We start from the raw sequence: 15,547 nt of genomic DNA on the forward strand, positions 1-15,547 counted from the left end.
TTGAAGTCTGTATGCTTCATGACCCAAAGTCAACCCTCATAAATGTCATTTGGGCCAGAGACCTGAACACTGGATACACAGAGAATTCCAAACAATCACATACACACACACACACACACACACACACACACACACACACACACACAGTGTGTTGGCAAAATGTATGTTCATTGACATGTAAGATTTTATATAGTATATGGATCTATTGGTGACAACTGGGACAATGTAGTAAGGTTTATTACTGTCTCCACACTCTTTCCTACTACCCTACAAACAGATCTGCATATTTTAGACAGAGGAATATGGGCTGGACGTATCAGAAAGTAATGTACATTTACCCCACATATGTGCAATACTGTGTTTCAAACTTCACTCACCAACATCCTCCCTTTTCCTCAAGAACTCTGAACCTGCCCTCACTGTAATACTTAGAACATTGGCTTGGTCTCATTTTTATCTATTTGTAACAAACACATAGTCATTGTTTGATTTCCACCTCTCCAGCTACATCTCACCTGTGTGTACCCAGACTTACACGCTCCTGCACACTTAAATCATGCAGGACCACATGCATACATGTGCACATGTATAGAGTGCATCACCCAAGCAAGCTATGGAAGTTCTAATGCATTCAAATTAAGACTATTCATTATGATGATAGCTAGAGAGTACAATACTTATTTTTCTTGTTATTAATCATTTAAAATTCTCCTACACATCTATATATTTTGTCATATACTATATACAATGAAATAAAAATTACTCAACTTTACAGATGAAGCTTTGATGCTATATGAATTAGTGTTTATACTCCCTCCATGGTACTTCTGACAAAGTGACAGACCCAGGGTTCCCTGTCCAATTTTGTCAAATCATCATATCCATACCCATTTCTTTTCTAAGCAGCTGGCTTTAGCCACCAAAATGAAATACCAAGGTTGTCTGGACATCTTGACAAAGGAGATTTGAGAATATGAAAAGGGCCAGACTAAGCCCAGAAGAACAGGATTCAACTAGACCCATCAAGGATTGTTGAATGCACAGATTTTTAGAGTATCTATTTTTTGAAATGTTATTTCTCTGTTCCCTTACCTCTCTCCAAATCGTTCCATGTATACCCCCCTTTACTCTCTTTCAAAATTGTGGTCTCTTTTTTCATTCATTGGTGTGTGTGTGTGTGTGTGTGTGTGTGTGTGTGTGTGTGTGTGTGTGAAAGAGAGAACGTGCATTTCTAAATACATAAATACAACCTTTTTAGACTCTATAATGTTACCTGTATATCCTTAAATGAGGATCACATGAGTTTTTATCTGTCTGATCTCTGTGTGGCAAAGTAGCAGCTTATAGGGGATTAGTTCAGCCAGGCTTCAATGTTAGGATCCTGGGTTCTATGATTACTTAACTGTGTGATTAAGAAAGACATCAGACCATCTAGGGCTTCTGTTTGCCCATTCTCTAAGAATATAATAAAGGAATTCTCAAAAAAAGTTGGTCTGAGGATTTAAAAAGGCAATCTGAGTAACCCTCTTAATTTAATTTAATTTAATTTAATTTTTTGATTCACTTTGCAATCTAATTGAAGACCCCTTCCCTCTTCTCCTCCCAGTCCCACTTTCATACCCCTTCCTTTGTTCCCCCATCTCTTCATCCTCAGAGAATGAGGGGCCCTCCATGGGTACCCACTGACCCTGAAACATCCAGTCAGAGCAGGACTAGGCACATTGTCTCCCACTGAGATCAGGCAAGGCAGACCAGCTGCGGTATAAGACACCAAAGGCAGGCAACAGAGTCAGAGACAGCCCCCACTCTTAAATGTTAGGGGACCTATGTGATGAACAAGCTGCACATCTGTTACATAAATGTAGGGAACCTCAGTCCAGCCAGTGAATGATTGGTGGTTCAGTCTCTGTGAGTCTCCCTGAGCCCAGGTTCGTTTACTCTGTAGGTCTTCTTGTGGTGTCCTTGATCCCTCTGACTCCTTCAATCCTTCACCCTACTCCTTCACAGGACTCCCTGAGATCTGCCTATTGTTTGGCTATGGGTCTCCGCATCTCTATCAGCTGAAGTGGAGGGAAGAGGACTACAATCCTACAAAACCTTCTGGCCAAAATTTGTCCTTCCTACAAGTAGTTCAGGGATAAAAAGATGGAACCGAGATGGAGGGAATGGCCAACCAATGACTGGCCCAACTTGAGACCCATCTCATGGGAGAGAGCCAGCCCCTGACAATATTAATAATACTCTGTTATGCTTATAGACAGGAGCTTAGTATAATTCTGAGAGGCTTCATCCAGCAGCTGAGTAAAACTCTTAAATCATGCCCTCTTCACAGAAAATGCTCAATAAGTACATTATTGAAGCAAATTCATTGACTCATGATGTAGGAAGTAGATTTTTTTTTCCAGACTTTTGGAAATGACTAACCAAATAAGGAAATATGTAGTTGATTTTACCATCAAACGGACCTTGACATGCGGTGAGCCTGTGGAATACCTAATGCCTCTGGAAATATCTTGGGGATAGTCCACACTTGACAACTCTGAAAATGTCCAAACTCCAGGAGATACAGGATTCATTAACTATCCAGCAGTCCCTGACATAAGACGGTTAAGAGAGAAAAGTCTATCTCACTTAGTGTGGACACAGAGCTGTCAGTTATCAGGGTCCACAAAGCATGTTTGTCAGGATGGTCTCAGGCATTTTAACTTGGATTTGTTTTTCTTTGCTTACTTTTTAGTTGGTTTTGATGAGTTTACAAAAAGAGTCAAAAAAGCCTTATGTTTACAATGTGTTGTTTTAAATGCTATTTCCTCTATAATAATTTATGTTACATTTAACACATATTTAAATTTTAGTTTTTATGATCATGTGTATGCTTACATGAGTTTATGTGCACCACATGCATGTGGGCCATTGGATGCTCTGGAACTGGACTTATAAATGATTGTGACTTGCCATGTGGGTCTGGGAACTGAATCTTGTTCTCAGTACTCACAGGAGCAAATACAGAGACAAAGTGTGGAGCAGAGACTGAAGGAAAGGCCATCCAGAGACTGCCCCACCTGGGGGTCCATCCCATATACAGTCACCAAATGCAGACACTATTGTGGATGCCAAGAAGTGCATGCTGACAGGAGCCTGATATAGCTGTCTCCTGAGAGGCTTTGTTAGATCCTGACAAATACAGGGGTGGATGCTTGCAGCCAACCATTGGACTGAACACAGAGGCCTCAATGGAGGAGTTAAAGAAAGGACTGAAGGAGCTGAAGTGGTTTGCAACCATAAACAACAATATCAACCAACCAGACACCCCCACCCAAAGGTCCCAGGGACTAAGCCTCCAACCAAAGAGTACACATGGAGGGACCCATAGCTCTAGCCCCATATGTAGTAGAGGATGGCCTTGTTGGTCATCTATGGGAGAAGAGACCCTTGGTCCTGTGAAGGCTTGATGCCCCAGTGTAGGGAAATGTGAGAGCGGGGAGGTGGGAGTGAGTAGGTTGGTGGTGGAGCAACCTCATAGAAACAGGAGGAGGGGGGTATGGGATAGGGGGTTGAGCGGGCAAGGGGATAACATTTGAAATGTAAAAAAAGAAAATATCTGAAAAAAGAGCTTTAAATTGCTAATTCATCTTTTTATCCTTTAATATTTATGTCTTAAGTGGACTTAAAGTGTACCCTAGTAAGATTGTTATATCTAGCTTTGTGTACAAATCAGAAAAACATTTATATTAGTGTTTACAGTTTTGATGTTTTCATTCTACCTGATAGAATTTCAGGATGTCTTATCTGTGAAAGATTCTTCATGGAATAATTGTTCAGATCTGAGATACGTCTATGTTCAATTTAAGGATACTTCTTGGTCATAATTCAGTGTTATTGTTTGTTGAAATAGTAGGGAATCAAGGAACTCAATGCACACAAAATCCATGAGTGATGGGTTGAAATAGGTTCCTGATTCTGGGTACACTTCCTTTTCCACTACTCAGGGACTGGGACTGAGAACCCATGAAGTCTCTGCCAACTGGCAGTTTTCATCAAGTCCTGATAGCTATATGGGTTCCATCTTCCACTCAGCGCATGTGGATTGTTCTTGACAAAAAATAGTGCCATCTCTCTTTCTGTACTATCCTGACTTAGAATTCTATGTGCCCCAAAATACCACAGGCCAGGTTCTTTCAACGCATACACACACACACACACACACACACACACACACACACACACACACACATGTATACAGAGTCAATGGTTTCTAGGGATCTCCCATAGCACTGGGCCCACAGGATCCTCATGCTGTATGTAGCTTAGACCCAGACTCTATTTCTCTTCATGATACTTGCCCTGTCGTGGTATGTATGTTCCAGTTTTAATCACATGCTACCCTAAATTGTTTGTGTTGGAAAACTAGAATCCTAATGAAGTCAGTGTTCCCAGGTCTTTTTCCCCAGGCAGGAATATTTTCAAATTTAATTCATTTAAACATATACATATGAGAATTTATAAGTCTGCTCTACAATATGTCAGCTTACATTCTTATGGATTTACCAATGGGGGAGAGTACTCAGCAACAGTGCTTGACCATTGGTACTACCTGGGTAGAGCTTTAGTAACAACAAACTGTACCCTGTGTGAATTAATAATACAGCTTAGTCTCACCACTCCCTACTAACCAGAGCTGTTAATGTACTGAGAAGCCCTCTGAAGATGATCCAGCGAGGTCTGTCTCTAACCTCCACATAGTATTGTTAGCTCTGTGAACTTTTATGAAAACTGATTTTAATACTGTTCATATTGGATTCTGAACATACATACCTTGGGATAAGCACATCTGAACAAATCGACACGATTTCTAAATAAGGGGGCACTGGGAGAAACTGGCAGTTAGGACTCCAGCTCCAACACATCTTACCTTTTAACGATAGGATGCAGGTCAATTCCTAACCCTGTTCAAAATAATTTTTCTTGTAAGAGGTATTTTACATAAAAGTAAAGTTATAAATTATATTCTCCAGTACTTCTGAAGTAACAAGTGTTACTTCTTGAGAGCAGATTTTATGGACTATGTAAGATAACTTTTAGTCATGGTAATAAAAATCTTATATAAAGTTTAAAGGAGAAATGTATAATGTAGACCCTTGTATATTTATAATTGTATAAGCTCAAGTCTTTTATAATAGGATTTTTCAACAGAATTTTTATATAAGGTACTCAACACGAAGTACCAAAGTTATTTAGCTATGTTCATGTCCCTGGTGTTTTTAAATGTATTTTTCTACACATTTTCATTTTGTATAAAGCATGTAACTCTTGCCTATACCTCATGGCTCACCAACCTGTCAGTTTTCCTAGACTGTATAGCTAGGAGATAGGTCGATTCCTAATGAGGAAAAAGCTATTTCTGTGATATGAGCACATGATCTTGCTGCCAGTTTATGAAGTAGGGCCCTAATAGTCTTGTTAGTTGACAAAAACTTTTCATGTTTAAACATGAAAGCCAACATAAACTTGGTTTTGTACCAACTCAGTCTAGGAAAAACCACTCTTTTGAACTTCTTTAAAACTCCAATATATTGGCACATCTGGACATCAAACATGAGGCTTTTTTCACAAAGAATAACAAATAAATAGTTTACATAGTTTAACTTTGTTCCATAAGAACAAAAACCAAAAATTTCAAGCTTATACGGGGAAGCACATGCAAAGAGTTGGCGAAACTAAATCTGATCATGGTTTAGCCATGGTCCTGCATCAGATTTTTCCAGTTGATCTTGAATTTCACTACTTCTAGTTTACGAAAGCTGATTCCTCTCATTCTTTGAACACCTAGGGGACACATACTGCACCATGTAAGTCTTAACTTAGATTTTCAACAAGAAGCACCTTGAAATAAAAATTTATACTCCAAAGAACTTTCCACAAACAAGTGACCATGAACGTGCTGGGCAGATTTCTTGTATGTGCTAGTCTGTGGCTGCACAGAGAATTGTGTGATAGAAAGAAAACAAATCAGCTTGCTGTGCCTATAGGACAAGGGCAGAACCACACAGGAATGCAGGGAGAAGCTTTTCTTTAGAATTGTCTGGCTCTCACTCACTGTATTTCTTTTTGTGAACTAAGGTGATCTGAGTTGTCAGTGTTCCATGCAAAGCATTTATTCATACAAGATAGTGTTCTCTGACCACTGTCTCCTTCCTTATTCTCTGAATTGGGACGGCCAGTCTTCTAGGTATAAAACCAGGCAAAAACCTGTTAAGAATTTTTTTTTTAGGAACAGAAGCCACTTACATGTGTAACGTCCACGAATAGAGTACAGATACGTGATTTACTTCCTATTCCCGTGTTCCTGACAGTTTGAATGAGTTTCAGACTGAGTCAGGGGTTGACCCGTTTCTTTCATTATAGCTCATGCTCCCATGAGTGCCTCATGACAAGCACTCACACCTAAGCCTAAGTGGACACAGTGTAACAGGAGCTTAAGAATTTCTACAGAACTGATTTCTTTTCAAAGCAAACAAACTTACCACCACCAACAAATTCACCAGGAAGAAGAGGAGCCTGGCAGAGCCTAAAGACAACCTTTTGCTAGTTTTGTGAACAGGTTATACTTTATTGCTGTAGTTAGAATTTGGTTAGGCTATGCCTATACTAAACCTGTATATCACATATTATTTTGAGCCTGACTTTTGCCATGCTGTTAAAAAAATAGCTTTGAAAGACTTTTTTTTTTTTTGAGAAGTGAAAGACCATGCATTTTCAAGCAGTTCGCTCTGTGCCGGCACACACGTGAGCATCATTTTCACGCTCTCTCTTTCCCTCCCCATTGTTCTTTTTGTCCTTGGTTTTAATAAATTCACATTTGCTTTTAAAGCCTACTTTCACTGTTACATTTAGGAACCATTATCTCAAACCTCAACAGCAACATAAGTTACTATCCTGAAATAGCCCTACTTGGTGTGACATTCATTTCATAAATGGTATGTATACACTGACCTTATACAGAAGCCACGCAGAAAGCATTTCTGAGGTGTGCGTCAGACATGAGTTTTTAGACGAAGTTTGCTGGGATCACTTTTACTTGGCTTCTTCTATAATAAGGCATATGGTTAGGAAAAGAGAGAATTTTTTTTTCCAGAAATGGCCCCAATTATACACCATGCAGTTCTGTTCCTTATGGGAGGTGAGGATATAATCACAAGCTTGTATTATACTTCTCCAGTCATCTCTGGACCCATTCCAGCTCCCAAGCTGCTTCTCCAGCCATTGATTCTGACACCTTCCCAATAATCAAAACTGTGTAAATTGCAGTACTATTGCTTTACAAAAATTAATAGTGTGAAGCTAAATAAACACTTAGAAAATACTCTAGCTACCAATAAAAATACAGTTGAGTTGTTTAGTAGCCTAACTACGGCGTGAGGTTGAAGCTCTGACCCCTTACCCTGAGCTCTTAGCACACCTGGGTGAGTTTCATCATTCAGGAAGTCCAGGTGAAGTCGTAAATCTATGTCTTGCAGGCAAATCATAGTAGTGTTGCACGTATGTGTCTCCACTTCCTCATTCCCATCCTCCTGTGGCTCAATTGAGTTAGCCTTCTGCAGCTTTAGGTCAGTTAAATGGTGCTAGTTACCATTAGAGTTGCAAAGACCCAAATCACGGATACTTAAAAAGAAGCCAGCTTTGCTTTCTTTGTCCTCTTCTTATCATGGCATGCGTCTGATATGGAATCAGCCTTCCCATTCTACTGATAAATTAACATGTCCTTTTTGGACTAAAGAGTAATTGGCTGGCCGTTTCATATTAGCCTCCGTGGCTAGCCCCCGTTCTTGTCTCGTTTTTGAGCTTTTTGTTTTGTTTTGCTATGATTAAATACCCCACCAAAAGGCAACGTAAGCAAGGGAAGGATTTATTTGGCTTATTGTTCCAAGTTATAGCCCGCCATTTTGGAGAAATCAATGCAAGACACCAACAGTTTATCACCTTCTAGCTGCCGTCAAGAGGAAAGACCAAGTAAATGCATTTTTTTCTTGATTGCTCTTAGTTAGCTTTCCCCTCGCTTAAACTGCGCAGGACCACTTTCCCAGGCACTAGGTACCACCCAAAATAGACTAGGCCATCCTACATCAATAACAAAACAATTCACCACAGACACACCCATGAACCAATCTGACTTAGATAATTACTCCAAGACTCTCTTCTCAGGAGGTTCTAGATTGTTTCAAGTTGACAGTTGAAACTAACCAATATACTTCTTTCTTTGTTGTGGCTCTTATTGATGGAGTTCTCCATAGACCTTTGTTTCTTCTCCAGTCACATTTCTTACTTAGCTAGGTGATCAAAACGTTTAATTGTGAATTTCAAGCTTCTTTTAAAACATTCTTTCTAGGACTATGAACACTAGTCAGAAGGGGTCAAAGCTCTAGGTAGGCACCAGCTTGACTTCTTTTTGTTCAGAGAGTAGTGTGGGTGGCGTCTTTAACATCAGTTTGTAGAGAACAACAAGCAGCCTTTCCTAGGGAGGTATATTCTTCCTCTACCCACTTACATTGCATGTAATATCTGTGGTATATGGTTTGTAGAGCTTGCTTATTGAAGACTTAAAAGCTTACATCCTCAAATAAATATATATATATATATTTTCACATTGTCTTTTTTTAGACAGGGCTACCTAACTCAGGATATTTTTTTTTCTAGCTCTATTTACTTGCAATTTTTTTTTTTTTTGAGAGCTGAGTAATATGTCATTACTTAAATATACAACATTTTCTTCATCCATTCAAGGTCCTTTGCCTGGTACCAAAGGAAGAGAGGTAATACCAATAATACAGTTACCAACCCTTCAATCTAGAGTGATGACCTGTCTGTAAAAGAAGATGGTGCCACCCTGGCACAACGCTTCTAGGAGTAACCAACCAATATCTGTTTGGATTTAAGGGCCCGTCCATGAGATGGAATTCATTCCTGACAGTGTTTGGGTGGCCTAGAACCTGAGACTAGACACGCCAGAGACACAGGAGGAAAGTTCAACTACTCCTGTTGGGCTAAAGAAGCTGTAGCGATAAAATGACTCCTAAAGACATTCTGCCATGCTCACAGAACGCTGCCTGGCTGAGCCATCATCAGAGAAGCTTCCTCCTATAGTAGGTGGGAAAAAAATTAGAACCACAACAATATTATGTGCAAAGAGTGAGAGACATTGGGACACTCAGTCCTAAATCGGATGTCTCTGTAAAACCTATGAGAGCTCAGAGAACTCTCTGTGGAAAAGAAGGAAAAGCTATTCTAAGAGCTAGTAGGGACTTAGGCCACACAGGAAACAAGACCTTCCAGACACAGCAGGACTGACATCACATGAATTCAGAGACTGTGGTAACATGCACAGGCCCTGCATAGGTCTAAGCCAGGTGAGATCCAGCGCTGGGAGGGAAAGTGAATTCAAGCGCACATCCCTAACCCAGAAGCTGTGGCCAATTGATTGTTGTTTTTTCCCAATGGTATCTCTCCCTTCCCCCTTTTGGTCTTTATTTTTATTTTTATTTTTTTTGGATATTTTCTTTATTTACATTTCAAATGTTCTCTCCTTTCCAGGTCTCCCCTTCGGAAGCTCCCTATCTCATCCCCTCCACCCCTGCCTCTATTAGAATGCTCCCGAACCCACTCGCTTCCAACCTCCCACCTTGGCATTCCCCTACACTGGGGCATAGAGAACCCTCAGACCCGAGGGTCTCTCCTCCTACTGATATCCAACAAGGCCATCTTCTGCCACATATGTGACCAGCGCCATCGGGCATACAAACCACTTCTAAGGACAGGTCTCATGCTCGGCGGTAGATGCTCAACACAAAATACACTAAATTGCATTTTTGAAAGTTCTTTGTTTCTCAATGCTTTGTCTGAATAACTTTTCATCTCCCCCAGCCCCAGTCTTTCTCTCTCTTTTCCCCCCTGTATAGATCTTTGCATGTATATTGTGGTTTCTGGGGTTGTGTTTTTATGAGATTTCTATGCGTGTGAACATATGTGCTTCTTTATATATATCTTCTGTGCTTTCTCTATGGCTCTTTTTCTTCTGTTAGTTCGTTTCATCCTCTTCTGATTTGTTCATTTTAATTGTATTGCTTTTTTAGGTGCCTTGTATTCTAATGAGAAAGATAAAGAAAGGGTATAGATTTGGCGGGTGAGGAAGTGGGAGGATCCGGGAGGAGCTGAGAGAGGCAAAACTTTGATCAGAATGTATTACATAACGATAAATGTATTTTAAATAAAAATAATTAAAATAAAAAGTTCCTAAACCCAGGGCTTCATGTATACTAGGCAAGCTCTTGACGACCAAATAACATAAGAGGCAGCCCAGTCCAGGACTCCCGAATTCTTATGTTTCCTCCAGATTGCTATTCTCTTATGCAGCTGTCCACTTACCTCCTGAATGTCCAAGAGACATCTAAATTTTATATAACCAGAAAGGCCATCGAGGTCATCTCTGCAATCTCTCTTAGCTCTCTTTCAAGGCATGACTTTCAATACTAGGCTGAAGTGAAAAATCTAGAAATCACATCTGTTATTTTTTCCTAACATCCTTCATTCAAGCCTTACACAAACCCTTTTGCTTTCAGTGTCCAGAAGCCAGACATTTCAACATGTCTCTCTGCCTCTATTTTGGAGTGAATTTTCTACCCTGGAGCTGCAGTCAGCCATCAAAAGAACAAATAGTATCACGTGCTTCCCTCCGGGACAAGGAAACTCAATTCTTACTATCAAGGCTTTGTACTATGGCTTCCTGTTCAAAGTTGTTGCTCGTCTCCATTTCCTGAAGTTTCATTAATCTTCTACCCCACAGTTTTGTACTTTAGCGCTGCTCTCTGGGCTGTCCATCCCTGCCACTGGTTGTCTCAGCTGGAAAAAATGGCACGAAGAAGAGCCAACACTGTTATAGACCACTCTCCTGCCAGACTGCAGAAGTTCTTCCATGGCAAACCTCTTTAACACTAGCACTGGGAAGGCAAGCGTGAGGCCATGCTGGATTACAAAATGAGCTCTACATTAGCGGGTGTACAGAGTGAAACCCTGTCTTAAAACCAAAGTGAAATAGAAAACCCAAACCAAGCAAACTAAAGCCCCAAACTCACAAATCAAAAACCAGTCCCCCACCACAGCCTACCACGTTTCCTGTGTAACTTCTGTTGTATTTTTGGCAAAACACCATTATTTGGAATGACTTTATTTACTTAACCTATTTACATACTTTATTCATGGAGTGTGTACTGTCTTCTTTTGTGTGTCAACTTGACATAAACTGACATAAACTGCATCATAGAAAAGGAGCCTCTCTTGATGAAATGCCTCCATGAGATCCAGCTCTAAGATATTTTCTCAATTGGTGATCAAGGGTGGAGGGCCCATTGTGGGTGGTGCCAGTCCCTGGGCTGGTAGTCCTGGGTTCTATAAAAAAGCAAGCTGAGCAAGCCAGGGGAAGCAAGCAACATCCCTCCGAGGCCTCTGCATCAGCTCCTGCTTCCTGACCTGCTTGCATTTCAGTCCTGACTTCCCTTGGTGATGAACAGCCATGTGGAAGTATAAGCTGAATAAACCCTTTCCTCCCCAACTTGCTTCTTGGTCATGATGTTTTGTGCAGGAATAGAAAATGCTGACTAAGACAGAGTTTAGTGGCCTTACAATGTACAGTTTACAGGCTTTGGCTGTACACCCTTCTGTGCATGGCTGTTGGAAGGTTAACTGGACACTTGAATACTCTGCAAAGGTAAGGGAAAAAGGCTTAATGAATCAGGATCCTTTTTATAATACATATTTGAACTTAAAGATAGGTCCTCCATAAATGTTAGCTATCGCAATTATAAAGACACAAATTTTGATTTAGAAAACTAGACACTCAGTATCCATTAATAAAGGTCTTTTTTCTAGCATTGAAGGGGACATGGTAACATAAGCTTTCTCGTGTGTTGCCTATAAAGACATGAACCCCCTTCGGAATCAGATTCTTAAAGCCATGGCAGAAGATACTAGTGATTTTTCAGTATGACCTGACTTTTCAAATAAAAGTCTATTTAAAAATGAGAATGGAAATGCACAGTGGTGGGTAGTTAAAGTTCTTCTTCACATGTGCTTTTCTTTTACTTCCAACTTTCTCTTATTACTTGTGTTGTTATCATGAGTGTATGACAGAAAAACATGATGACTTGGGGCACAGCAGACTTTCATTTTAAAGTTGGGACTCTGGTGATCTAGCCTTCATGTCCAATTAATTGAAGGTCTTCATAGTGAAAAACTACATACACTTACCAAGCATGTAATACCCATGTTTTCACTGCCTTCTTTTTTGTTTGTTTGTTTGTTTTTGTTTCTGTATTGGAAATCTTTTTTTTTAATTAGATGTTTTCTTATCTACAATATCTCCTTTCCTAGGTTCCCCTCCAAAAAAAAAACAAAAACAAAAACAAACAAACAAACAAAAAACTAAAATAAAATAAGAAAAAAATAAAATAAAAAAAGCAAAACCTAAAATAATCCCCTGTTCCCTCCCCTCTCCTCCTGCTCACCATCTAACCCCCTCCTGCTTACTGGCCCTGGCATTCCCCTACACTAGGGCATAGAACCTTCACAGGGCCTATGTCTTCTCTTCCTATTGATGACCAGCTTGGCTATCCTTTGCTATACACATGCTTCTGGAGCCATGAGTCCCCCCCATGTGTACTCTCTGGTTGGAGTTTTAGTCCCTGGGAGCTCGGAGGGTACTAGTTATTTCATATTGTTGTTCCTCCTAAGGGGCTGCAAAACCCTTCAGTTCCTTGGGTCCTTTCTCTAGCTCCTTCATTGGGGACCCTGTATTCAGTCCAATGGATGGCTGTGAGCCTCTACTTCTGTATTAGTCAGGTACTGTCAGAGCCTCTCAGGAGACAGCTATATCAGGCTCCTATCATCCAGCACTTGTTGGTATTGACAATAGTGTCTAGATTTGATGATTGAATATGGGAAGGATTCCCAGGTGGAACAGTCTCTGAATTGTCCTTCCTTTAGTCTCTGCTCCATAGTTAATCTCTACAACTCCTTGCATGGGTATTTTGTTCCCCCTTTGAAGAAGGAACTAAGTATCCTCACTTTGGCCTTCCTTTTTCTTGAGTTTCTTATGGTTTGTGGTTTGTCCTTTGTGTATTCCGATCTTCTAGGCTAATAACCACTTATCAGAGAATGCATACCATGTGTGTTCTTTTATGATTGGGTTACCTCACTCAGGATGATATTCTCCAGGTCCATCCATTTCCCCAAGAATTTCATAATTTCATTGTTTTTAATAGCTGCATAGTACACCATTGTGTAGAGGTACCACATTTTTTGTATCCATTCCTCTGTTGAGGGACATCTGGGTTGTTTTCAGATTCTGGCTATTATAAATAAGGCTGCTATGAACATGGTGGAGCATGTGTCCTTATTACATGTTGCAGCATCTTCTGGGTATATACCCAGGAGTGGTATAGCTGGGTCCTCTGGTAGTACTATGTCCAATTTCGAGAGGAACTGCCAAACTGATTTCCAGAGTGATTGTACCAGCTTGCAATCCCACCAGCAATGAAGGAGTCCTCCTCTTTCTCCACAACCTCGCCAGCATCTGCTGTCACCTGAGTTTTTTTTAATCCTAGCCAATTCTGACTGGTTTCACTGCCTTCTATTAGCAAAACTCAGTATTTCTTTTCTCGCCTTCTCATCTCTATTACAAATGTAGAGCAGCAAAACCAAAAACATGTCTAAGTACTAAACACATGAAAATCAAATTATTTTATTGATTCGTATGTGGTTTTTTCATAAATCCTATTTCCCCTTTCCTTGGAAATGGAGTACCATCCAGAGCTACAACGTATTTATTGATTCAAGGTCCCTGATTCTGAACGTACTATTTATCTTTGGCTGATAGGCTGTCTTGTTCACATGTACAGTTACCTTTAAATATTTACCTCTGAAATTCCAACCATGCCCTTATCCTTCCCTCTTCTCAAACAACCTCACCTTCTACTTCAGTGAGATATTGAAGGCCATTTGGCAGAAATAGTGTCTTCTCTTTATTAGGACCAGAGGTGAGGCTGGAGTGAGCGTTTCTCCAAGCAGCCTCAGCTTGTTCATTTCAGTCTTTCCAGGCGATTATGTCTGCATCCGTGGATTTGTTTCTACTTTGAATACTTATCTCTGTCACCTTTTCAAAAATTAACAGTGTTTTCTCTCCTTTGATTTAGACATAAATCTCCCTCATCGCCAAAAGATGGCTCCTGCCACTTTTCTCTTCATTTTTCCCACATGAAAATTAGACCGCTCTCCCTGTCTGCTGTGACCTTTCCCTGACACTTCTTGTGACATATTCTAGCTCTCATCTTTACTAAAAAAACAAATAAAATCCACCCAGGATGGCTTTGGCTAACTTTCTTTGTTTAAAACATAGATGTAGTTTGGAGACCTCATAGCTGGCTAATACCACAAGGTTCCAGAGAACCTTCTGGAAATTTTAAGGCTAGCAAGCAAGACATTTCCAAGTCATTCTAGCTTGATTTCTCTACATCTGGCAAAAAGGTATGTGCTGTCTTAAGCAAAAGATTTATAACCTCCGGGTCTGTTGGGTATCCAAGGACTGACTGTTGCCTATATGTTTGGGGGACATTCCAGGCCTCCCTGACCAACAATGCCTACCAAGGTAGCCCATGCTTGGCGCTGGGAACTTTGTTTAGTAATGCATGACTTCTAGGAGCATCATTATGGATCTATGCAGGGTAGCTCCCCTCAATCTCTCTTTTGGAGTTTTTAGTTGGGTTAAATAATGGTAAATTTCCATATGTCTTTTTTATAAACACTTTTTTGTTGTTTAATTGGTCTTCCCTTGCTCATCTCCCTGACCCTCCACCCTGAACCTACCTGTCTGCCCCCAGCAGTGCCATCTCTATTCTCCTATTACGTATGTCTGCCTACTTCTCCTTCTTTAAGGCTTTGCTCACCCCCGATGCCTGCTTCCTAACATCTATAGACAAACCACAAGTGCTTCATTCTGTTAAACAAACAAAATAAAACAGTGTAAAACAGTGGAAGCTAGGACTCACGTGAGAGAGAATGCACGACACTTGTTCTATTGAATCTGAATAGTTCTATTCAAAATATCTTTTTCTGTTCTATTCATATATATATATATACATACATATGTATATATATATATATATATATATATATGAAGTGTGCAATTTAGTAATGTACAGGAAAGAATATGGAGATTTTATTGAATATCATGATGCCTGTTTGATTCTGAAATGCTTTGGGAAAAGACATCAACTCAAAGAATAGGTAGAGAAAGTGACAATGTGGTTGTATATAATGTTTTGTGAAGTTTCTTTTGCTGTTATTTCTCTTTATTGAGTGTTGATTTTTTTTATCCACATGTCTTTTCGAAAACGCATATACAAATGTGCTTCCTTTATATGTCTCTCCGTTCAAGGTTCCTTCTTATCTGTCATTTTCTCTTGTTTTCCTGTGAACATTTTAGAACCTTGTGGCTAACCAC

This window comes from Mastomys coucha, unplaced genomic scaffold (genome assembly GCF_008632895.1).
Source record: "Mastomys coucha isolate ucsf_1 unplaced genomic scaffold, UCSF_Mcou_1 pScaffold17, whole genome shotgun sequence".
NCBI lineage: Eukaryota > Metazoa > Chordata > Mammalia > Rodentia > Muridae > Mastomys > Mastomys coucha.